Source organism: Pinus tabuliformis, chromosome 8, assembly GCF_031772625.1.
Source record: "Pinus tabuliformis cultivar Carrire ecotype Pingquan chromosome 8, CPIR1, whole genome shotgun sequence".
NCBI classification, from domain to species: Eukaryota; Viridiplantae; Streptophyta; class Pinopsida; order Pinales; family Pinaceae; genus Pinus; species Pinus tabuliformis.
In genome coordinates, this window is record NC_142294.1 from 1,451,647,896 (window position 1) to 1,451,675,698 (window position 27,803).

Sequence of the window (27,803 nt, forward strand, 5' to 3'; positions counted from 1 at the left end):
TCATTCTCATATGATTAATGAAAAGTAGTGGAAGAGTTTTTCCCTGTTGGGTTTCCCTATAAATAATTGTGTTCTTGTGTTTTTTTATGGTTGCATGTCATTGCATGTGTTTCTAAATTGTGATTTCCATTTTCCATAATAGTAGAAGAAATTTGTAATCTCTTGTTTTCAGTTTGAATACATCAATAGTAGCAAATTTATATTAATTTCTACATTTTTAGAGTGTTGTAGCATACAAATATCTTAGCGATGGGCACCTGGAAATGTTCCCAACACTCCCAATTCTGCTAGGACCACGCTCTTGGCCTTTAGGATAATCACCCAAAATAAAATAACAATTGGCCAAGTGTATAGACCATGTGCTTACCTCATATTTGATCCCTAGGACCAATGGCTTATGGTTGGTGTCTATACACACAACATGGTTCTACTAGGGTGTTGTTTCACTAGCGCCCACTAGGTGTTGGACCTGCTAGCATGTCAACAACATCATGTTCTCCCACTTCCTCTTGACCTCGAAAACATAGTGTATATGGACTAAAAAGAAACCTAGGCTAGGATCATAAAGAAAAACTACAACTTTTGTGTGCCCACCATCCTATAGTTTCAAGGAGACCCATGGCTCAATTCCTCATACCTAATTTCTCAGTTTTGACAGAATAACTAGTGTAGAGACTAGTTAAACTAAGTATACCCATAAATTTGGAAATTAACTCACTGAATATGAACACATAATTGCGCATTCACCATGCACATAATAATGAATACCATATTCTAGGCAGAGTTTAAAATTCATGTGCATACATGATGTCGTTCTAATAATGAAGATAGAGTGAGCTTCAAAACTCATACATTCATTTACATTTACAAACATGCAAGTTCTTGCACCATTCACAATGTAACAAGATTCATAACACTCCATAAGGAAATACACATAAGAAATAGACACTTATTTGTGTGTTTAATGATCACCGAAAAATGAAGGACGGACTTCAACTCTCCACCCAATTGTAAGCCAACCACATTGCAATCTTTCTTTCTGATGATTACCCTAAGCTAGATCCAATGTCTGAGGGGATGCTTATTACGGGAAATTCAAATTCGAGGCTTAATCACATAACCAAGAGAAGTAGTCCATTGTTTAGTTAGTTTATCAAATGCTCTACAATAGTAATCACCAAAGTGACTCACCGACCGAATGCAATGACAAACAAGTTGTCTCTAATTGTATCAATAGAGATTGAAGGGAGATAAGTGGAATTAATGTCCAGGAAATCTTGCCAGGAAAAGTTGTCGTGTTCTTCAAATTCGGCTACCACCACAAAACAAAGAGCCTAACAAATCATTGTCTTTATATAAGATAACATGAATGGTAAGTGAAATAAAACCTCGATATAGGAGCGAGACAATAGTAGCCTGCAAACTAGTGGACTTAGGGTGCACTCTCAGAGTCAATTTTGCAGTTGTTAGATAATATTGTCTTAAATTGATATGTTTTTGTCTTAATTGCTAATGGTCTTAAATGGGTCTCGTCTTAAGCTGTCATTGCCTTATATATAAAGTTTTTTCTTAAAATATTTTTGTCTCAAATTGTTTTTCTCTTAAATAGAAAGTTGTGTCTTAAACTGTTTTTGTCTTAAATGTAAAGTTTTGTCAAGTTGTTTTTGTCTTAAATATAAAGTTGTCTTAAAATGTTTTTGCATTAAACTATTTTTGTCTTAAATATAAAAATTTTCCTGTGTCTCATAATCTTTTTGTCTTAAATTTTCTGTTTAAGACAATTCAATTGATATTAAATTTTAATGTAAAATAATTAAAAAATGAGATTTTAAAACAAAAATTTATTTCCTTAAAACAAAGGTCTTAAAAGTGCCTTTGGGTAATAATTCTTGCAGATATCTTTTTTGCTATATGGCATATATATCTCCTCGTGTCTTCCGAATATCTGGATAAACTTATTTTTGTTTATGCTTAAATGCTCTACAATGTTGATCCACAGAACATTCCCCACAGATTTCGAGGGCATAATCCGAGATTTATGACTCTCCAGTATTTGTATATATCAGTTTCTGTTTATTTCTGTTTATAATATATTCCATAGAGTGCTTTTTCTTCTGGAAAAAAAAATAGTGCAATTCCATAGAGTGCTTTTTCTTCTGAAAAAAAATAGTGCAAGATTGCTACTGAGATCCATGTACTCAAGATTCATCAATTTTTGAAGATCTTCTGGAAATCCTCTAAGCCTGTTAATGTGGACATCCAGAAAGCGGATATACATCATGTGGGAGGTGGAGTACGGAAGATGTGCTATCTTGTTGGAATGAATACAGCTTCCGAATGATCAGCAGTTCGAACCCCAGCCCCTCAGGCAGCCGTATGAGGTTGTTGAAATTGTCTATCAATTTTTCAACTGAACTGAATTAAAAATTAAATGTCACTTGTCATAAATCACAAAAGTTATCAGGGATATGGGTAAAAAAAAACTAGAAAGACGACTCTGAGATGCTTTGAATAGCCTACCGGCAAATTTCAATAGGATCAAGAAGCACAAGAAGAAAATTCGCAGAAACATTAAAGATCTTAAGATCCATAAGACGGTCGACGGAATCCGTAGCGATGTAAGCTGATTTGATGAATGTCCTAATGACTAAGATTTACCAGACTTTACAATATGTTCATTTCTTTTTTATTATAACCAACATATTAAAGTGTAAAATAACTCTCTCAACTCAATAAATTTAACTAAATCAAAACTGGCTAAAGCGATCAAGTGCCTACCATCTAAATCCCGATCGACGTTGGAGTGGGGAGTACTTTGCTAAGTGTATTTGATAAGGCAGGTGAAGTTACTGGTATAGTTTATGGTAAGACTTGGTACGGAAATTTCTTGCAAGGACGGTACGGTCTTGGACAGAAAGTAGATGGTGATCAGGGCTCCTACCGCGGCTGCCTGTCATCATGAGATTCGTGACACCATCGCCCGAATGGATAAGTGCCAGCTCATAAGCTCTACTAACGCCACTAGTGTCGCGATCATGTGGTCAACGATTCTAAAACCCGTCTGGTTACAAAGAATATAGTGATAGGAAATGTTTATAAAACTCAGTTGGATTTAGAATATACGGGAAAGCCAGCAACTAAATTTTGTATATCATGAGTAAACGAATTTATGCTAATCCTCCATAGTTGCACAATATAGTGGACTGGTCTCTCTTGTTGGAAATCACTGGTTTGAATTTGCAGTACTCTGAAATATAATTTATATAATCTTTGAGTGCACAAATCTACAATCTCCCTCCTCGATTAATTTCTACTAAATTTCTAGTAATGAATCATTTCTGAACTTTTAGAAGGGAGAATGGAAATGAAATACTTAGTAAGACGCTGGCACGTCTTAGTTAATTTTGCACATGACACCGCTTAAGATAATAATGTAATATAACATATGGAGTACCAACAGGAGGTGGGGTTTCAAAAGTCTTGATGTAGGGTTCTATATTTCAAAATTGTCTTCTTCTTGAGGATATGCAAATACAATTCAAATTCTAACTCTTATGACATTAGAAATTTGCGTGGATATACAATTCAAATTCTAACTCTTATGACATTAGAAATTTGCGTGGAAGAAAAATTCACTGATTTAGAAGCTCCTATTAGACAACAAGTATCTAAACTTGTTGAGGTTTCAAAGGTAAGGCGTCTCCACCTCAATACCTATAAATATAACCTCTTATGCATGTATGGCTTATCTATATTTTAATGGGAAATAGGTTTCAAGTGCCAAATTCTTGAATTAATTTCCCAGATTCAACTGAGAAATTGGAATGATATCCCCACAGTTCCTCAACCTAAGCTTTTTGGAGATTTTTGTGTTTTTCATAGATTCATAGATTCTGTAATATTTATAAAAAAATAAATGTAAAATAAAGTTTGGTGAGGTAGTCTGTGAAAGCACGGGGCATATAAATCTCCTTTTATCTCATTTCACCATCGAATCCAATCTTTAGGTTAGTGTTTCTTTACATAACTACCAAATTCATTTAAATCTTTATGTCAACATTTCTTTATTACATCTTTCTTTACATCAACGTTTCTTTATTCCCTTCATGATAGACTTACTTTGGCTCAAATGATGGAAAATGACAGAAGGATGATCTTCAATGCAATCTCCTCAAGGGGGGTGTCAATGTCATGGTTTCCCAACCAGGTCCAAAAACCTTGGACACTAATTTCTCTCATTGTCCAAAGGTTATGAACAACAAGTCCCTCCCAATCAATTTTTAATCGAAAACATAAAACATGACCCTCCCTATTATTGAGCATCAAAAGTCTATATTTAAAACTAATCTTTGGGATAGGTGTGTTAAGAGGTGATAGGGGGTTTTAATCTCATTCCAAGATTCAATGTGAGCCTTGGGAATGCACCAACCTTGGTGGAAACAAGTTTAGCGGGAAGTTTAATGAATAAGCATGTGTTCAAGGAGGGTTTAGAGGAATCGGCAGAGTAGAATTGGATCCCCATATTCGGTTATACACTTCAAGTTAACCTATTGGTAAAAGGATGTCTCTATGTGTCTTTGAAGTGTAAGGATGATGCAAATGTTATAAGACACAAGTTCTAGTTCTAGGGTAGTTGAGCATTGTTCTCAAGAACAACCAACTGATATTCCACCTTAGAACTAAATCCTTTGTAATCCAACATATATGGGGATTTGTTGACAGACTTTCCACTTCCACTGTGGACGAGGGATGTGTTGGAGTGACCTATGAATTTCATTGGTAAAATTTTATTTTATAAGGAGATAATAAGTGGGGTAATAGAACAAAGAGTGGCTTTAACACCCCCCTCCAAACTCTACCCAATTTCACTGGTGTGCTAGGGCAAACATGAAATGAAGAGTTACCATGACATAACCTGACCTCCAAGATTAATATATGGAAGTGGGACAAAAAACTGATAACTCATAGACATCCCTCAAAGCTTATAGGACACTCAAGGGCTAAAGAACCACCCCAAGTGACCAAACCCTGAGTTGAAGCTATTTTTCTCTAAATTGGGCCCACAACCACATGCACAAGCATGCAAGAGTTCCGTTATAGGCCTCCAAACACACAAAAAAGGCTATCTCCCTTTGGTTATAGCCCAAAATATTATTTCATAGGGTGTTGTCCCAAGATCTGAGCTACCTTTCCAGGCGAGCCTCAGGACCACTGCCCAAAACTCCCTATAGCTTCTCATAATGATAAATGAGATCATGACAATTCTAATCATAAACAATTTGAGCAATAACTTAACCTAACCATGCTTAACCATAACAACCATTTCGTCAAACATATGGTGAACATGGAAGATGCAATTCATGAAGGCATATCTGATCATAATAGTATGAGATTCATCTGAGAATGACCAAGTATGCTTTATGCCTTCTTCACATAGCTACAATAACACTTGTTAGTCCATGCATTCATAAACTATTCAATAGCTTATCAAAACATGTGAATCTCCATAGATATAATGCATCATATAACTAGCATATAACCAACTTATAAACATCTTAGAAACCATGACAATACAACCATAAGATAACCATAATAATAAACACATATGCGTGTGGATCACAATAGGAAATTAGCTCATATTAACACATGAAAATGTCAACCAAATTAGGGACTTCCATATACCAATCGACCATAGATTGTGCTGAACCAAATCTCTCTTTCAGCCAATCACCCCCATTCCATATTCCAAGAATAAATGTGGGATCTCATTATAATAAACCAGGACAAAACCAAACTAGGGCTTCCAGAGGCCAAACTACCTCAACCATCAACCATAGTGACTCCACCTCACGGTCGGACATTAGTAACACTAATAAGATTGGTCTCCACCCAAGTTTTCCAGGGCTTCAGGAATTGGTAACTCAACCCACAGCCTTCGAAAGCTCTAGACAATTTGTCCAACTCGGCTCTAGGGACTAGTAACTCAACCCACTAAGGGCTCCAAAGAGTTGTCCCAACCTGGGCTTCAAGGCTAGTAACTCAACCCAAGTTGTTCTAGGACTTCCAGAGCATTTGTTCCAACCCACAACCATAATGAACATGATCACCAATCAAAAAAACAATCATGTAGAAAACCCACAACACCATGGATATCCAAGAAATGGAAAGGCAAAGCTAAAACCATTGTCAATCTAGGAAATCCTCCATGCCAATGACAACACACAACCAAATAATCACATGCATATACCATGCATCCATAAGTCAACAAGGAAATCACACATGCAAGCTATTACTTACAAAGGAATCCATATATAGTTGTTGATCCATTTGTTCCCTTGCGTTTTTCTTTTTTCCCTTTCCTTCTTTCTCCAAATCCAATGTATTCCAAAGTGCTCCAAGAAATCTCCAAGAATACTCTAAGTGTGCAAGAGTGTGAGAGAATGAGAGAATATAAGAGAGATCTACCCAATAACTATCAAAAGAGCATGAATTGGTCCTTAGAAGAATTTTTATCATTGAGGCCTCTATTTTCTTCATTTGCCTTCAATTTTCCTCTAATTTCACTCTCACACAAATATTTGTCTCTTCACCTTTATTTTCTCCTATTTTCCTTTATTTCCATAAATACATACCAATTAATGCCTCTTTTCCTTTTCCAATTCGTTTTCCAATTTCCTTAATTATTAATAAATCGAAAATGACAACCATTAGGATATTTTGCCCACCATTCAACAAGGAATATGTCTTCCATGACCTCGGCCTTATTTTAATTACATGGAAATTCAACCAAGGGTTGTTACAAACCCCTCCCCCTTGGGGAAACACTTTCCTCGATGTTTTATGAATCCTATGACCAGAAAACTACTAAAAATAAAACATAATTCCTATGCAACTTTATAACACAACTCGCTGCAGTATTTACAATGACCACTGCTGAAAACATGACAATCATATTGTTTACTGGATATTTATAACACATCTCATTATGATATTTACGATAATGACCACATATATACTCATTCACATTTTCTTCAACCAACAAATAATCATACTGTCTATGGAGCTTTATAACCACAACTTGATACAATATTTACAATAATATATAAATATACATATGCACATTTTCTCTAACTAGAAACTAAAAGGATATGATGCTTGCATCAATCAACATGAGAGTCCATACAGCCACACCTCTACCCTCAAAATAATACCAAGACTCACCTCTTTCCTAGGAAATCTAGGATCCACTTCCAAATTCAAAGTTTCATCCAATGTCCAACGTTATGATCCTGGCACTACTTTTTATCTCAGTGAACAGTTTCTAGCTCATTGTTATAGGGCACACTCCCAATGTGCTTCTAATTCAATCTGTCAATGCTAATGACCAAACAAATTCATTCACAGGCCTTCCCTTCACTACTACACAGTCCCTCGAGCAATGTGGTCACACCCTTGTGTGTCGTCACACACATTCCAAGTCTTACTAGCCTCCCCTTCTCTGCTACATATTCCCTTGTTTGATCCATCTGCCGGCAAGGTTTCCTTGCATAGGAAGGTCAAAAAACCAAGGCATATCCCTACATCAAAACCATCATACTGGTCACAGCATGCTCATCAAAATTAATGGACAGTATTGGGTACCAGTGCCCCATAATGATCCTACTCCTAAACACTTTACCATCATGACGTTGCATGTTCCAATTCTTTTTAACTATTGTTTTTTATTCTCTCGTAGCCGGTCCTAACCACTCAAATCGGGCATTTTCCTGCTTACTGTACCAAGCACATAATTTTCGTTAGACTAAAAAGGAATTGAAATAAATTCAAGTCGTACCTCATTGGTGGCCCTTCAATAAGGTACACTTTCACTTCATCTCATAACAAGTCAAACTAGCTCTTAAATCAAATCATCATGTATAAACATATCATATCTAGTTAGCTCAAAACTGAACCATCATAAATTGAAATCATAGATCACATGCAATCATCATAAATCAGAGTCATAGATCATATGCATAATTAAAAATTGAAATAAAATACTTATGCTTATCTTTCAAATGGTTCTTTTCTTCTACCTTCATTCTTTATACTTTCCATACACACATGAGATCAATTACCACACCTGGAAAGCACCCAGTGCTTTCTCTTTAACCATGTAAACACACGGTATAATCACATGTATAAACCCCCACACAACGTACAACACCACACAATACATACACCTACACTTGATGTAGAACACAACACATACACCTACACCCAGTTTACAATACAATGAATACACATGTCATGATATAACAACTACACAATACACGTAACACAATAACACATTTACACAACACAACATCTACAACATGTACACAATACCACATATACAACATGTACACATCACCACATGTCCAACATGTACACAACACCACATGTACACAACATGTACACAATACCACATGTACACAGGACCATATGCACAATGTGTACACAACTCCACATATACACACCACCACATGTACCAGTACCACCTGCACAATGTGTACACATCACCACATGTACAACATGTACATAGCACCACATGCACGCAACACCGCATGTACCACATGTACACAACACCACATCTACACATCACCACCTGCATAATGTGTACACAACACCACATGTACGCAACACCACCTGCAGAACATGTACACAACACCACATGTACACAACAACACATGCACAATGTGTACACAACACCACATGCATACAACACTAGATATAGACAGTGCAACATGTATCATATATACATTGTTATATACCTAGGGGGGATAATATGGGGTACAAAGGGAGGCACCCAAGGGAATAATGTAATAATGGGATGAGCCATAGTAATAAATAAGGTGGTTAACCCGTATCATGTAAGGGACCACAAGTAGTTAGTAATAATGTAATGGGCCCATGGTATTAGATAGATGGTATTGAGGGAACCATGGTAATGACCCATGGTATTGTATGTATGAGGCCTATATAGAGGCTAGAGACTCCACATTGAGAGATGTGAAGGATTATTGTATGAACATACATATGGATTGTGGAGTGTTCTCCTTCCTTAAGGAGTGAGTGTATGGTGTTGCCCTATCTTAAGGGTTTGATCAATAAAAGGAAGCAATTTCTGTCTATTTCTATCTTTTATTCTTTGGTTTATTTTTGTTATATTATATTTTCAGATTAGAGCTATAACAAGTGGTATCAGAGCACTTTCTTAGGCCAGAGTGGAGAATTTTTTATAATTTTTTGTAGGAATTTTCTTGTTATAGCTCTGTTACCACTTGTTATAGCTCTAATCTAAAAATATAATATAACAGAAATAAACCCAAGAATAAAAGATAGAAATAGACAGAAATTGCTTCTTTTTATTGATCAAACCCTTAAGGTAGGGCAACACCATACATTCACTCCTTAAGGAAGGAGAACACTCCACAAGCCATATGCATGTTCATACAATAATCCTTCACATCTCTTAATGTGGAGTCCCTAGCCTCTATATAGCCCTCATACATACAATACCATGGGTCATTACCATGGTTCCCTCAATACCATCTATCTAATACCATGGGCCCATTACATTATTACTAACTACTTGTGGTCCCTTACATGATACAGGTTAACCACCTTATTTATTACTATGGCTCATCCCATTATTAGATGATTCCCTTGGGTACCTCCCTTTGTACACCATATTATCCCCCCTAGGTATCTAACATTCCACCCCCCTTAACATGTTTCGTCCCCGAAACATGGGAAGAACACAAATAATAAGATATACTCAAAAGAGTAGTCCACTCGTACCATGCACGTGCATCTAGCCATCCAAGAGAAAGGTGAACCATCGATCTAGCTGGTGCCTCGCTCACTTGAGATGGAAGCTGACTATCACAGCTCTTCTGTGTGGATCGTCCCTCCTCTCTATCTATCATGTTGGGGTTGTTGTCCTTGTGGCTAATTTGTTGCCATCTTGTTGGTTGTTTTCTTGCGGGCTGATGTCGGTGGTGATATGCTGAAGTTTTAACCCACGGTTTCTTTTTCTTCAATTCACCACATAATGGAGCATGATTAGTAGCTGGTACATGTTGTGGCGTCTTTTGTTGTTTTTTATCTTCCAATATTATTTCAACCACTGAGTCCTTATCTAATGTATCGGTACCTATAACCTTTTCTGCTTCAACCTCTGTTTGTGTTTGATTGTCGATCATCAAAATCTCATCATCTAATGTGTAAGTGTCATTAGAGCTTTGTGCTTCTGCCTCCATAGTCTCTACTTGGGTCTTAATGGAAATATCCTGCAATGTAATTTTCTTCTTTTTATACCAGAGCTTCAGGAATTTCTTCTTCACATTAATATTGACAATACCCACAGATTCCATCTAAGGATATCCTAAAACAACATCTATGTTATCCATATCTGAAGTGTAAAAATCACAATGCAACACATACTTATCCATCAAAAGCTTCAAATCTTTATAAACTTGCACATCCTCATCATTAACCTGTGTGTTTTCAATGTGTTTTGCTGGAACTTGCAATTTTTTTTCCAAATTAACATTGATAAAATTATGTTTGCAGCTAGGATTTATAGACACAATCATCTTCTCCTTTTGAATCAATCCATGAACCTGCAATAAGGAGATACCAGCAGAAAATAACCCTTTAGGTTTCTTGGTTTCTTTCTTTCCTGTAAAAATAAAATCTTTGCTAGGCTGTGTGCTTGTCTATGTGAGCTTAGTAAGAGGACCCACAAAATTAGATTTACAGTCAAAGTGGTCACAAATAGATTTTGCGAACATCTACCAAGTAGTTGTCCATGGATGGCATTTTTGAAGACACTGCCACCATTGCAATCTTTTGTGGTCTAAGTACATGATTCTCACACTCAGCTAAGTTGCATCATCTATGATGTAATTCAATGTGAAATATTTCTCCGTTTGTGCTAGCCATATATCCGGATGAGAGCCATCAAATTTATTCAAGTCCCTCAAACTCTGATCTAAGCCCGCCATCACAAAAAAGATTGACGAAAAATTGAAATGGCCACGATTTAGTCAATATTGCTCAGAATCCCTATTATGACCTGTTTTTGGAAATGGAACAACCATTTTGCATCTTTCCATGTGATATAAATCCTCTAGGCACTATAATTTCCGATTCACACTGCAACTGTCCCGCCGTCACAAAAAATTGCTGAAAAAAAAAATTGATTTTAAATCAACGATATCTCCCTCATCCAGGCTCCGATTCGACTGATTTTTTTTTGAAATCAGGTATTTTTTTACAAAGAATCCAAATGTGAAATTAGATTTTGAAAATTTTGCACCAGGACATCCATATCTGCGCCGCAAACTCCCTGCCCTGAAAAATTGTCTGCAACACCACTGATTTTTAGATCAGCGATATCTCCCTCATCCAGACTCTGATTCGGCCGACTTTTTTTTGAAATCGGGTATTTTTTCACAAAGAATCCAGATATACAATTATATTTTGTATATTTTCCCCCAAAACATATAGATATTATCTGCAAACTCGCCGCCCCAGAAAATTCCTGCAAAAAATTAAAAAAAGTCTCCACTTTTGCCCAAGAAAGTGCTCTGATACCACTTGTTATAGCTCTGATCTGAAAATATAATATAACAGAAATAAACCCAAGAATAAAAGATAGAAATAGATAGAAATTGCTTCTTTTTATTGATAGAACCCTTAAGGTAGGGCAACACCATACATTCACTCCTTAAGGAAGGAGAACACTCCACAAGCCATATGCATGTTCATACAATAATCCTTCACATCTCTCAATGTGGAGTCTCTAGCCTCTATATAGGCCTCATACATACAATACCATGGGTCATTACCATGGTTCCCTCAATACCATTTATCTAATACCATGGGCCCATTACATTATTACTAACTACTTGTGGTCCCTTACATGATACGGGTTAACCACTTTATTTATTACTATGGCTCATCCCATTATTACATTATTCCCTTAGGTACTTCCCTTTGTACCCCATATTATCCCCCCTAAGTATATAACATACATAACAATATTACTGTATGTCCAGAGACCACACTGTCTCTACCAAGCTACCTTGCTTCTAGTATATTTCCAGTACCCATGCTTGTCCCAACATGTCACAGATGACACTACTTTCATTCCTCTGTGTATCCCTCAGCATTACATGTCCATAACATAAACATAGGCATAGCATAAGCAGATAATATCAATTAATATCCACACAATGCTAACCTCATGGATATATCAGGACTACACTTCCCACTTGATTCCTCATAATATCAGGAGCATCTTCAAGCCATTCTGATGCATAAGAAATCATTCCTCCACAAGCACGATCCTTGACGACCCTATCAGACAATGACATACATACACACATATATACATATAAACATTAACATAAAGAAATCATGATCCCTGACAACCCTATCAAACAACGAAATATGTATATAAATATATAAATATATAGACATTAGCATAATCGTGATCACACCATAATTACTAGATATCATAAGGTCAAGGTTAAGAGAACTCCCTTTATCAGTGCATAACATGCAGAACATTGAGAACAACAATTCCCAACATAGGAAAGGAATCTAGCGCCTCAAATCCATTTACTTTACCTTTCTTGTTACCTTTCTAATGTTTGTCCTGCCACCATCCATTTACCCCAATAGACCCAACCAATCCAACTGGTTGTAGTATTCTTGCCTTTAGTTGACCTTATACATGCACAGGGCTTCATCCGTGTCTTACATTACCTATTGGGTTTCATTCAACACTCCCCAAGATCTATCAACTTCCTCTTTCCTAACCAATTCCCAAGACCCTAATAACATAAAAGGAAAGAATAAGAAGCAAACAAAAATAAAACCCAAGTTGTTCATGGTTCCAAGAACTAGTAATCCAACCCATAGCTTTCTAGGGCTCAAGAGTGTTTATCCCACCTGCCTCCAGGGACTAGTAAATCAACCCACCAAGGGCTCCAAAGCGTTTGTCCCTACCTAAGCTCCATGACTAGTAACTCAACCCATGTTGTTCTAGGGCTTCCAAAGGATTTGTTCCAACCCACAACCATAAGGAACATGAGCACCATTCAAAAAAACAATCACGTGGAAGGCCCACAACACCATGACTATCCAAGAAATTGCAAGGCAAGGCTAAAACCATTATCAATGGGGAAATCCTCCATGCCAATGACAACACATGGCCAAATAATCACATGCATATACCACGTATCCATCAATCAGTAAGGAAATCACACATGCAACATGTTATCTATTGTACCCACCCTCCTCCCACATCTACCCAACTAAACAACCAACCAAGGTAAACATGTGACAAGAGGCTACTATGATATGATTCAACCTCCTTGGCGACCTTAAGGAAATGGAATCGACAGAAACACATCAACCATACCTTCTACATCAGTACCAACACCCCCAGGAGACATCCCACCCACTTATACATTATGCCCCTGGGTCCCACTAACCTTTTAGACCTCTAGACCTTTGGACCCTCTCATGCTATGGGCATGCCAGCATCCAGGGACCTATGAATACTCTCACAGGCATGCATTCCTGCACCCAAGGACTTTTCCCACCATACCTATTCCAACGTCTGGGGAATTTAAGGTACTTTTCTAGCCCGGAATTCTGGCCACTACCTAGAACTTGTTGTAACTTTCAGAATCCAGAAAACACATGATGAAAAGACTAATAAACAAAAAAATGAACTTGAGGACTAGGCCTGACCATCCCCAACCGGGACTGACATTCTGTCAAACACTTTTCAACAACGCAATCTACAGGTCTAGGATACAAGACAGAGCATGAACGACTGAAAACTCTTTTGAAACGTGACAAGAAGGATTGCCACCTTCTCCCTCGAACTATTATGAAATCAATTAGGTATTTCATCCATCATTTTAATAATTACAACTAAATACATGAAATAAACATGGCATGAACCGTTCAATTAACCATGCTTATAACAAACATAGAACCATGGAAATAACAGAGATATAATAACCATTAAATCCACACATGCAATATGTTACCTGCAAGTATTCCTGGTGAAGTTTCTTGATCCTACTCTTCCTTCCTTAACCCTTTCTTTCCTTCCTTTTCCTTTGCATGCCTTTCCTTCCTTGATACAAAGCAAGAGTGGTCCAAGAAGACTCTAAGTGACCAAGAGTGAGAGAGAGAGAGAATAATGAGAGAGCTCCAAAACTTGAACTAACAAAAGGTTACCAACTAATCCTTAGAAGCCTTTCTATTAGTGAGGCCTCTATTTTCTTTATTTTCCTCCTCACATGCAACCTGTGACCTTTCACCTTAATTTTCTCCTAATTTCCTTTATTTCCATAAATAAATGTGCCAAAAATTCCATTTTTCCTTTTTAATGTCTTTGCCTTAGCCTTTTCCCATTTCCTTTAGCCATAAACACATCCAATGATGCCCACTAGGATATCTTTGCACAACATTTATCTTGGAATATGTGTCCCTTAACCGTGGTCTTATTTTTCCTTTATTAACTTTTATTGTTGGAAATAATACTAAGAGGGGGGGTGAATCAGTATTATCAAGTCAATTATTATTCATTTCACAATCAGATTTGTATATTCTACTTCAGTTAGTGAAAACCACGTATGTACGCAACTACAGTTAAGGAAACCAACGTATAACCAGCATACTTTTAATTTAAATTATTCTTCAGATGTTGATCATTAATCTGTGCATCAAACCATATAAACAGTAACTAGGAACAGTAAAACAGAACAGGCAGTCAAACATAAGAACAAAAGATATAAGGTGGAAACCCAATGTGGGTGAAAACCACCTGCTGCAATTTGTCTCTATCTTCTTTTAATTAGAAACTTCTTTTTACAATGTTTCTATACTGGTGCAGTCTTATACCAGTACGCAGACTGCTCCCTGTAGAAGGCTACAACCTTCTCTCATTCTCCAGCTTCTCCTGGAAGGGAGCTACAACCCCCTTAGCTCTTGTACTAGCTGGGGTACTAGTATGTAGGTGCTGACCTACAAAAGGCTACAACCTTCTCTTTTCTTCCAGGGACCACGTTTCATAAATTTTCAGACTGGATCCATGAATAACATCAATTATATTTGTATCAACCAATCTCCTTTGTACAAACCAATACTGAATCAACCAATCACTTCTCAGAAAGCTGTAACCAGAATACACTAACAGTAACCTGAACCAATCGTGAACCCAGAACACTGCAACAATAAATAGAAGTAGCTAAAACATATTTCATGAGACGTACGCTACTTCAATATGTACAACCTGCGTGCATACGCTTCTGAATTAAGGCCAACGAGTGTATATGCTATTCTACATTACAGAACCAGCGTGTATACATGCCTTTTCTTCGCTAAACCTGCGTATAGATATATAAAAGATAATTTATCCTTTTCACTTATTTAGACATCAGTTATACCCAGATTATCAGATTTATAGATCAAGTCATGCACCAAAATAACAGATCAAAATCACATAAAGATACTACTATTCAAGCCTTAAGATCTTGATCCATCAATAGTACTTATCCTTCTTCTTGCGCTTAGGTTCCTCCTTGATTCAGATCCAGCTATGCACCATAACCTAATGACCAATATTCCAGATCTAGTTCTTTATGAGATATTCAATGCTTGAGTCAATGCCTTTACCTAATGATCTCCTTTGCGGAGGTGGGACCCTTTAGATGATAGCTATTTTGTTTGGGTCCACCTGCAGTCCTTGCTAGGATATTGAATGACCTAGCACAGTGCTTGCAGGCATGAAGAACTCACATTTTTCGGGACTAAGAGATAGGTTAATTTCAATGAATTTTTTCAACACTTTACCTAAGTTGGACAGAGCCTCATGAAAATCACACCCATAATGTGTAAAATCATCATAAATCTCTACTGCATCATGGACTAGCTCGGCAAAGATACTCAGGACTACTCTCTGGAAAGTGGCAGGAGCATTGCATAGGCCAAAAGGAAGGACCCTATAGGTGAAAGTACCCCAAGGACAAGTGAATGTGGTTTTATCCTGGTCTTCTGGGCTGATATGGATTTGATTGTACCCACTAAATCCATCTAGGAAAGAGAAAAGCATTTTCCCTGCCAGGCCATCTAGCACTTGGTCGATGAAAGGTAGAGGGAAATGGTCCTTCTTTGTGGCTTTGTTTAACTCTTTGTAATCGACACAAATTCTCCCCTTACCATTTTTTTTTTGAACCAACACCAAAGGAGAGACCCATTCACTATTTGAGATAGGGTAAATGAATCCTGCATCTAGTAGCTTTTGCAATTCTTCTTTGACTATATCCTTGAGATTTGGATTCATCCTTCTTTGGGGTTGTTAGACTAGTTTGCAACCTTCTTTGATGTAAATGTGGTGAGTACACACCGAGGGGTGTACTCTTAGCATGTTGCACAACTTTTCTTCTTGGTGAATAGAAAGAGATGGGTTGATTTTCAAAGATCTCTCGGGGTCGAATTCTATTGTTTTGACATGGGTAGGGTTGGAATCAGCTAAGCATAGATCAATCTGATTGTTGTTCTCAGTTTCCTTTACTACTTCTTCTAAGGACAATTTACTGGGAGTTGGACTTTGGACTATGTGTTCAATAAAATCATGTTCATTCGGTTGTCCTCCTTCCATGGTTCTTTCTAAGGTGTAGAGTTGGACGGAAATAAACTTCATATTCTTCCTTCTCTTCCAGTCATAAAGGTAATTCATGTTCTAGAGATGGCTGAGCAAGAGGGTATAGGGCTAACGTCTTGGACATATGCCCATTTTTTATTGTCATATTTCCAGCCCTACAGCTATGTAGGCATCGACAGTGGCTAACTAGGGCCTCCCAAGGATGAGAGGGTAACCAATAAGCTTGGCGTTAGGCTGGAGAACTAGGAAATCTGCGAGGTACTCCCAAGAATCAATGGAAACCATCACATCCTCCACAATCCCCTCAGGGGTCACTGTGGAGTGGTCTACAAGTTGCATGATTGTTGTGATCTCTCTTAATGAACCCTGGAGGTTGATCTTGAGCATGGTGTCCTTGGTCATCTCATTAATGGTAGCCCTAAGATCAATCAAAGTGTGGAGGACAATGGTGCCATTGATGTGCACATCTACTACAGGGCTTCCAGGGTCCAAATAATTTGGACAGATTACCTACTCCATCATTAAGTCGGACAGCTGTCCAATGACATTAATGGTAGGGGCATCTCTTTTTCACATCCCTGGATGTTTGAATCAATTCTCCTTAATAAAGTTGTTGTAAATAGGTAAATATTTTATATATTGTAGAAGTGGAATTTTGACACATAGATTTTTCAATTCTCCCAGAAGTTCAGCCTTTTCTGGGGTACGCTAGAGTGGTTGGGTTAGTCTCTTAGGAAAGGGTGGTGGATTTACTTTAGGAATTGTTTCCTCTCTTTATTCCTCAACCTCCCTAGGTGGAGGTAGAGGTTGGTTGTCTAGGAGTACTCTCCCAGATCTCAGGTTGATTTCCTGAATCTCCACAGCATAAGCAGGATAGGATGTCTCTCCACTGTATACTTGTTGTGCTTGTCTATTGTTCGAGTTTGAATTTGGCTAGGCAGGCATCTGGGCTTGTTTAGGTGGAGCAAGTTGTAAAAGCTTTGGTTGAGCATGTGGTGAAGGAATAAAGCTGGAAGGAAAATAAAGCTGGATCATTGTTGTATGGGAGCCTCCACCCCTGGGGCGGTGCATTCCACTAAGGCTGTGGCGGAGCTTATGGTTGAAATGATTGGTTGGTCGGCTGGGAATGATATTGAGGTGTAAAGGACCAAGGAGGACGTGTAGACCAGGAAGGATGAGTAGGGATCCCCCAAAAGGGAATGGATGTGGTCAGGTTTGGGTTGTAATATGCATGGGATAACCCTTTCATGCCCTGTTGGTATAGCTAAGGCCCATGAGCTCTCCTTTGATTTATGTAGCAGATCTATTCGGTCACCCGTCCAGATCGTTGATATACATCATTGAGTCCAGGTAGATAAGGGAACTTATCTGTGGAGTGGTTTTCTTCACAGACTGAGCAGATTTCAATTGAATTCAATGGACATTCATTCCTAGGGTGCCTCCTTGTGCATATAGGGCAGAAAATGGCTAAGGATCTCTCTACTTCCTCTTGTTCTCTCTTAATGTGAATTGTGTCCATCTGTAGGGCAAAGGTTTGTAGCATCTCACTCTTGAAATCCTCCAACATGTTTCCAATTTCACCCTTGATGGATGTATTGGAAGAGGATGGACTAACCATAGGTTGACTACCCCTAACCTTTTTCCTAGCTGCCCTAGAATGGTTTCTAAAGGCAGTCTTGATATCCTCATAGGGTAACTGGTAGATGTCCCCTCCTGCTAACAAGTTTAGGGTATCTAGAAGATCTTCCCTTACCCCTCTAATTAGGACTAGCGTCAGTGACTCAAGGTCAAGTGTGCACCTGGCCCTTTTGTAGCTAAGCTAGAATATTTCTTCATAATCCTCTAGGGATTCATCATGCCCTAATGTCATCCTGAAAATTTCCTCTTTAGTGTCTTTAGACCTGTAGTAGTCTCGATACTTTTTTTTGAAGTCTTGCTGCATCGAAGCCCAAGTTGTGATGCTATCCCCAAGTAAACCCATGAACCAACACAAAGTTGCATCCTTGAGAGTGGATGGGAATAGTTTCAATTTATGCTCATCATTGGTGTAGTCATAGGTTTTGCATATGACAACAAACTCAAACAAGAAAGTGTCTGGATCTTCTGAGGTCAGGCCATGGAAATGAGGAAGGTTAGAGAGGCTTATATTCTTCATCTTAGTATCCCCATTGGTTTCCCTGATGGGGAAGGCACCCTCAACTCTTTCTCTATTTCCTCTGTCATTTCTATTTTCAGCCATTGGGTCAGTAGGAATGGGTTCTTCTTCTTCTTCTTCCCATGTAGGTTCTTCAAATATCTTTGGTTGCTCACCTAAGGGTTCCTCCAATTCACAGCCACCGAAGAAGAGGGAAGGTTGGTTGTTTGAAGTGGTGGGGATATTTGGCAAAAAATTCCCTAAGTTATCCCTATTCCTATGGGGCATGAAAGAAGTGTTTTTGTTTTTGTTTTGAGTATTTTTTTCAAACTTTGAAAATAATTGCAGAATTGAAATCGTAGACTGAATGAAACTAACTGCTTGAATGAAATCTTACTTGTAGAATGGAAAGGAAAGCAAAGAATGCATCATGGAAAAGAAATAAAACTAAATTACTCTTGCAGAAATGAAATTAATAGCAGAATATCAGAAACAAGAATTGGAAGAAAGAAAGAAGTAATCACATATTACTCAGAGACCTCCCCGGCAATGGCACCAAAAAGTCATGAGCACCATTATTGCAGTGAGAATGTTGCAACTCCTGAGGCTACCAACTTTACTTTATCAACCTGAGGTTTGTACAAACCTGGAGGTGACAGTGTTGTATACATAAGTAAAAGTGATGGGTCTACTCTTTTGTCATTTCTCAGCTAGCGATAGACCACTGGGATTTTTCAAGCCAGACTTCTATTGATTCAGAATCATCTTGATTTCTAATAAAGGAAAGAGAAATCTATCCTAAGAGAAAGCTTGTCTACTGTAGTAAGGAAAAGAGACTAAAATCAAATGCTAAAAACACACCATTTTCTAGCTAACTGCTGAGAGGATATGCTTCAAAAGAATGCTAAGTTAACATGCATGAAATCCTACTATCCTAAGCATGTAAATTCAAAACATCAAACATTCTACTAATGTGCATGGAAATGACTAAAATAAATCTGTTTTTCTTTTTGTCTTTTTTTATGGAAAAGTGTGAAGCTAATCTCTTTTGGTAATGTGGCAAGTGGCTTAGGGATGTTGATGAATTGTTAGAAGGTTGGGAAGACCAATAGGTTACCTTTTCTAGCTTCCTCAAGGCTTCTCCCTCAATTCGGCCTCAAAACAGGCCACTACAGGAAAACCTACAAGATGTCCTAAAAACCTACAGGATTCCCTATATTTCTACAAGATACAGCTGAGAGCAAAAGGATGGGTGTTGAAGGTGATGGAAGGCTTAAGGAAGGTGGTTGGTGGATGGAATGAGGCAAGGAAATACCTAGGATCACTCCAGAACTCAAAACCAAAGTTGGGAGATGGCTAGATTTGCTCAACAAGCTTGGAGAAGTTTCCTTGCAAAATGATGAAATTGGTGAGGGTCTTAGTGAAAGAAAGGAATGATCATGGATGGATGAAGTTGGAAGGAGGTTGCTGACTATGAGATCTCTCTGTACTTTTGAAACACTTGCACTACATCAAACATTGACATTTACCCAAAAATCATGTAAACAAGAAGAATTTCAATGATCTAGGAAAACAGAGTTTAATGAGCTAACTGTCTACTTCATGCATGAAGAAAACTTGCAGAATAAGATGGAATCATTGATGAGATCTAATGTAATACTGAAGATGGAAGAAATGATAACTAAATCCTACTCTTGAAAATTGATCAAATGTTGGCCTAAGTACAGAAAACCCTAAATTCTATGAGAAAGTAGAATTCTGTCTTTTTGGGGCTGCATAGGAGTTCTTTCCTCAAATCATGATCCCTGAAGGAAGAAGTGAGGAAAAAACACCTATTGATAGCTTTTTGATGTTCCTTTATCTCTTCTAAACTACTGCTGAAGTAAAGCACAAATGGAAGCAAACTAATAAGCAACTAATCAAATCTACACTACTTGCAATGAAATAATCCTAAAGACAATTCAACCATTGAGCTATGAAATCAATCTAAGCATACAAATACAAGAAGAGGATCCTTTGCTGCTAGGGTTGGGCCCTAACTCAAGAGCTTCAGCCCTCTGAGTTAACTCATTGCTGGATCAAGAAAATGCTCATTCTCATTATTAAATGGGAAATTACATAGCAATGTCTTCCACAAGTCTTGAACTTGAAAATGACTAGTGTTTTTACAGCAAAAATTTGAATCCAAATGAGGCGCTAGGCCTATTTATTTATACAACTGAAGTCTCCAATGACTTCCTTAAATATAGGGAGTCTCAGCTCCCAAACTCAAGATAAACTAACTCTTTAACTGTCACTTGCTCGGTTGCCTTTTGATCTCCATGACTTGTGTGATTGATGGAGGAATTTTCGAATGAGAGAGGAATTAAATGAGGAGGATTTGCCTCCTACAATATCTCTTCCTTGTCTCCTTCGAGTTTTAGCCCTTAATCTAGCCAAAATTCCTTGGTTTTCTCTTCACAAACCTGAATTCAATGCACATTAGTCCACTAAGCTTAATATCTCACTTTGAATCATCTCATTAAACAAAATATAATCAAAATATGTAATAAATTGTGAGAAGAGCTTATTTTACTAAGCTAGGAGCTGAATTAAGTTCCATATAGTTACTGAATGATGAGGCTCATCACACTCTGCGAAGATGACCTTATCAAATAGAGGAGGTGGCATGACCACTTGCATGCATTTAGATGCATGTGAGTATATGATAAGCAAAATACCATGGGCTGCAATGCATAGAGAATTAAGGGGGGTTGACACTTCTTATTGTAGTGTAGAGCCGAGGGGAAATATCTTGGGGCCTAAGAGAAGGCAGTATGAGTTGATATTAGAGATAGCTTGGAGATTCCTATGATTAATTAGTTGCAAAAAAAAAAACATTTATTCCTCATATGCATTAAAAAGAAAATTCATTTTTATTTTGGATCATAACTATTTAATTGGCAATTGTGAAATCACAAATTCACTTAGTATTTAGCAAGCTCAAGTAAAATGAACACTTGTCAACATAGTAGTGGGGACACTTAATCACGCACCCTTATTTAGTAGCCAATAGACACATAACCCAAACTTTTCATGCCCCAAAATTTAAAAAGCCAAAATCACTAATTAATTAATTAATATGTAGTATGTGGAGGTACATAAAATTTCCAAAGAAAGCTTTTGTTCCTTGCTTCACACACCCATTTTCCCACACAACAGTTCTTCCTCTCACACATTAATAACCCAAAACTGCTAATTAATTGATTAATATGTAGTGTTATGCAGAAAGGATCTGTGCGATAGAAGTGTGCACAAGGGGAATGTATGTGGAGAAACAAACATTGCGAATGAATTTTTTGTTTATTGTTCTAGACACCCATTCTCCTGTGCAACACTTCTTTCTCATATACATTAAAAAGACACTTCATTTAATATTGGATAATAATTATTTAATTAACAAGTGTGAAATCACAAATGAACTTAGTATTTGAGAAGCTTAGATAAAATGAGCCCGCTTGGACATAGCAGTAGGGATAGTTAATTGGTGACCCTTATTTTGAACCCGATATACACGTAACCCAAACTTTTCATGCACCAAAATAAGCCAAAGAAGCTAATTAATTGATTAATATTTAGTGTGTAGAAATGTATGTAGAAATATACAACATTGTGAAAGAAAGTTTATATTCCTTTCTCTACACACCCATTTTCATGCACAACATTTCTTCCTCACATGCATTAATAAGCAAAATTTCACACCACAACTATATACAAATCTATGCAAAAGTACAAAGAATTGTGGAAGAAAGTAATATTCAGGAACTATGAATAATAAGATTCATGATTTCTATTTTGATATAGTTTTTAAATGATTGAAGCCATAACATTAGATCTAGCAAAGAAGTTTTTCCACAAATTCTTTAATCCCAAAATCAAATAAAGTGTACAAGTAAACCAAACTTTTTATACCCTAAACTTTAATAAGCCAAAACTATTAATTAATTGATTAATATGAAGTGTTGTGCGAGAGGGAGATATGGAGAAGAAGTGTGTGGAAGGGGGAATGTATACGAATGTACAAAACATTTCAGGTGAAATTTTTTACTCCCTTCTTTGCACACCTATTCATCCACACAATACTTCTTCCACACATGCATTAAAAATACACTTCATTTAATATTAGATAATAAGCATTTAATTTGAAAATGTGAGATCACAAATACACATAGGATTCGAGAATTGTTATTGTGTCTACTTCAATATAATTTTTAAGTGATCAAGGCTTTTGAACATAGTTTTGAAAACCACACAACGAATCATTAGTATTTTACATAGCTCCTTTGCATCATGATAAATCAAGGGAGCCCACATAAATGATAACTTGATATACATGGAAACCAAACCTTTTATCTCCCAAACTTTAGTAAGCCAATGCCACTCATTAATTTTGTTCAAAGGTATGTGGAAGAAGTGTGCAAAGGGGAAATGCATGTGGAAATTCCGAGCATTGCGAGTCAAAGTTTTGTTTCCTTGCTCCACACAAATATTCTCCTACACAATGCTTCTTTCTCACATGCATTAAAAGGAAACTCCACTTAATATTGGGTACTACGTTTTTTCTTAAGATTAAAATAATTTCATTTCTACTGTAAGAAGTTCCCTTTTTAGCCTCATTTATTTCACACACATTAACGACTCCATACACCTATTTTCTTGCACATACTCCATCTTATGGACACCCTTCACTCCACACACATTAATGGCTTCAAACACCTATTTTCCCACACATACCCCCTCTTATGCACACCCTTCATTCCACACACATTAATGACTCTATACATATGCTCCCCCACACAACTCAATTTCTAAAACTTTAAAATGAAATAAGAGGTAAATGCACTAGGAGTTTGTGTGTTAGTGTCAGTGTCATTGTCAATGTCCATGTTTCTCCTTCTGCATCTCCATGCACATTTCCCTCTGCACATTTATTTTAACCAAATATGTTAAATTCTTAACTTTACCATCGCTTGCACCTCTGCACTTCACACAGTGAAGGTTTCCTATAGATATTTGTTCAACCTCTATCGCTTACCTAAAATACCTACAACCTCATGAGTTATAGCATCTTTGGGCATAGCACTATCAATGGCAGGCATAACAATGTCAGTGTCAAAGCACTCACTAATGGAATGGCCACTTACAAAATTAGCCTTTTTTTTTAAATGATTTATAAGGAGACTACAAATACCCAAAATAAATCGCCCTCTACCAGGGAAATTATGTCACATCAAGGTCCGCCTAGCCAATGGAAAATTATAAATAAGATTTCCAAAAATTAGAAAATTATTTTTGAATATATGGGAAAATAGGAATATTCAACATTTTCTTGAAACTTTGTTTAAGGTTACAAAAACTTGGCAAAATAATCGAGAGCCAATGCAATTTGACCATGAGACAAGCGCTATAGTCCCCATTGATTAAGGGACTAATAATGTGGCTCTCTATGTCCTTTATGTTTAAGGAATTGTAGTGTATGATGTACGGTTTGTTCGAAGTAATGCCTCCATGTCATATGTTCCATGTGCATTACAAATTGATAGTGATTATTCCAAGGTGTTATTCTAGATGTGGTTGTTTCCCATGTATATGAGTTGTTGTTGTGTCATGTCCTAGTCATAGATCTACCTTCTCAGGATCTAGATTTTTTGAAGTTAGTAATTTGTATCCTATATATATGTAACCTTTGTGATCAATAAAAATATGAGAATGATTTGTGTTGTGTGTAATTTTTCTCTCTCTTTCTATTTTTCTAACATGGTATCAAAGCTGGTATTGGCTTGACTCTGTTATCACTGGGATAGAAAGAATTGGGTTGTTTCAAACTTTAACCTAGTGTAACTATTTCAGACCACTTGAACTGGAAGTTAGTCCTTCCAATCTGAGAGGGCTCTCTCAAATTTTTATCAAATCTTCTTGAAACAATTGAAATAGTTAGATGACTAACTCTGATCTATTTTTGTGATTTTGTAGGTGAAGAAAAATATGATGACTACTACCATTGGGCATGGAGTCAAATTATATAATGGAAAACAACAAAGTTTAATGGAAGTTGAGGCATCTATAGCTTTTAAAATGACACAAATGAACATCTACAGTCATACATAGTAAATGAAGGAAATTGGAGTAGTTTGACAAGATTTCCAAGTAATCAAGATACTATGTAAAACTTGAAACAACATGATAAAAACCCATAAAATCCATGAAATGAATCTCAGGTACATAAACAGAGTAGCTGCAAATTTTATATTAAATTATCAAAATATTACAAAAGGTCAATTCTTCACATTCTTCATCAACCCCTCTCAAAGTCGAAAACCTACTTATTTATAGAGAAAATATCTCTTTACATATCTTGCCACCTGGACCAAATTTGATCCACTATTCTAGAGACCTATTCCTACTTTTATTCTAACTAACAGAGTCCTCATAGGGTTTTTCTGTTTTAAAATAGTTGGAACTCAACTAGGACTCTACTACCTTTAAAAAAATAACCACATTTTGTTGATGTAGATAATTGAAGCCAACTGCATGCTAGATTTGCTGGAGTGTCATTAAATCTTCAAACTGTTGATAGACATCAATTTAATTTCCCTTTTTGCTGATTGTCTTGATGAGCTGGCTAATTTGTAGATGTGGCTATTTGCTGACTTGGCAGGCTGAAAAATAGGAATTTATCATGATGACATGGACACCTTTATCAACTGAAATCCACCTGGAGCTTGGATGTCTGATATCAAAAAATCTTCAAAAAGGCAGAAAAATATAGTTTTTTCATGATTTCGTAGCAAAACAACGTTTTCAGCAGTTTCGTAGCAAACTTTGGTAGCAACTTTGAAAAACACTCCTATGCTACCTTTTTCCTCCATCTGTTGGTTCTGAGGTCTTTGTTGATGTTTATGAGCTAAACATAGGCCTTTAGAATGACCTTTGCTGAAATTTAGACCATCCTTAACCCCCATGGAATGCTAGAGTAGTTTTGTAGCAAAAAATCAGCTTCACTATGGGCAATTGCTACGAAAGTTCCAAAATTTTGATTTTTTCAAGTTTCCATGATTTTAATGCCTCCTTATGACTTCTAATATCATGCTGACTATACATATGGTTGAGTTAACTAAAATAGGTATAGTAAAGAAAAAAATTGAAGAGTTTTCCATATCATGGAGTAGCACTTACTTCAGCAACAATCTTGAGGTTTCTCTTCCTAAGTTCATCCTGGATCATTTCAATTTGAGTTTCTAGTGTTGTAACTTGTTCCTATAGGTTTTTCTTATCTGTCTGTAACCAGCTATTTTTATACAAATGTTCCAACATCCTGTGTAAAGGTATAGTCCTTTTTATCATCTTCTTAGACATGTCTGCAATTTCATCATAAAAATATATCTTCTTCAATACTTCATTTTGGTATTCATCAAACTCTAGCTTGGTCTTGATTACTTCTTGTCTGGCCTCCCTTAACTATTCTTGTAGGAATTATTTTTCACTTTTTCTTGAACAACCTCATTGCCTTTCTTTCCCTTTGATGGTTTCTTTGATAACTCTATTTTGCTCAATGGCGCTTCAGGTATCTTCTTAACTTGTTGCATTTATCTCGTGACATGTTTCGTTGGCCTGAAAATGAAACCCTATTCTTCTTGAGTAAAATCTAATTTCTTTTCTCTCTTACTTTTCTTATTAGTTTCAGTTGGGGTCACTTCTACAGGTTGCTCAACTGGGCTTTCTTCAATGTCTATAGCTTCTAGGATGTCAGTCAATCTACCCTTCTTTGCACTATGTTCTTGTTCTTTCTTTTGTCTTCTGGTCATTCTCCTCTTAGTACTTGTAGAAGCTTCAATTATATGTTGCTTCTCTTTCACTGACTGTTGTCTTGCTCTAGGTTTCTACCCTATTCTAGGGGTTGCAAATTTGGATTTTGGAGTTTTTCTAGAGGGGGTAGCAACATCTAGTTCATATCCACTTAGAAACAAAAAGGTAAGCCAATCCATGTTCAATCTATTTAACTCTTCTACCATTAACAATTTGATAAAACCATGATGAAAAATAGAGGTACTACTTGCATCTGGTTTAGCTTGAACCTTGTCAACCATCTTTCCTAAGCTTCTGAAGAGATAGAAAGGGATATCTAAAGATTGTTTACCTGTGAAGTGAAGAAGAAACCTGAAATGGTATTGGTAGACCATATGGAACCTTCCCTCACATGTAAAATAATTTTGAATAACCATCAACAACTTCAAATAATGTTCTTTAAGACAAGTTATGGGGATGCCCATTGTCATATCAATCCGTTAATGTTCTTCCTTCAAGAATTCATCACAGTCATGCAACTCGAACTTTTGAACTTTAAACCATGTTTCCCGTAAACTTGGAATTTTGGTAGCATGAGCAATGGTGTCTGGAGAGACGTTTAAACTTAGGATGCCTACCTTCGTGCCAACCCCTATGAAATTGAGAGTGAAGTCCTTGGTGATTTATGCATGAAAACCCTGCAATTTTTTACAAAATCGAAGACACGCCACACTGGCAAATGACTGTATAAAATATGGGTCTTCTTCAAGAAATTTCATGTCTGTGGGCTCATAACGTACTACATCCCCCCATTTGTAGTGTTTTGTGGTGGCCGTGCTTGCTAACACATTGAGAGTTTCTTGTGAACTGCTTCCTTTTCACCTGCACACCAAATTTAGAACACATAGACCTCACCTAGACCACGACTAAACTATTTTGACAGTGCAAACCCTGATCTATGACAACACTTGTGAACTTTTTTTATATGAACAGATGGTATAAAGGGAAAGGGAGAGGTAAAAGTGAATAAAAAGAGTGTAGGACACGGGAATCAAGAGGGATAATGACTCAATACATTCGGCATCACTAACAATCATTTTAAACAAAACCGTTATACAACAACAAACT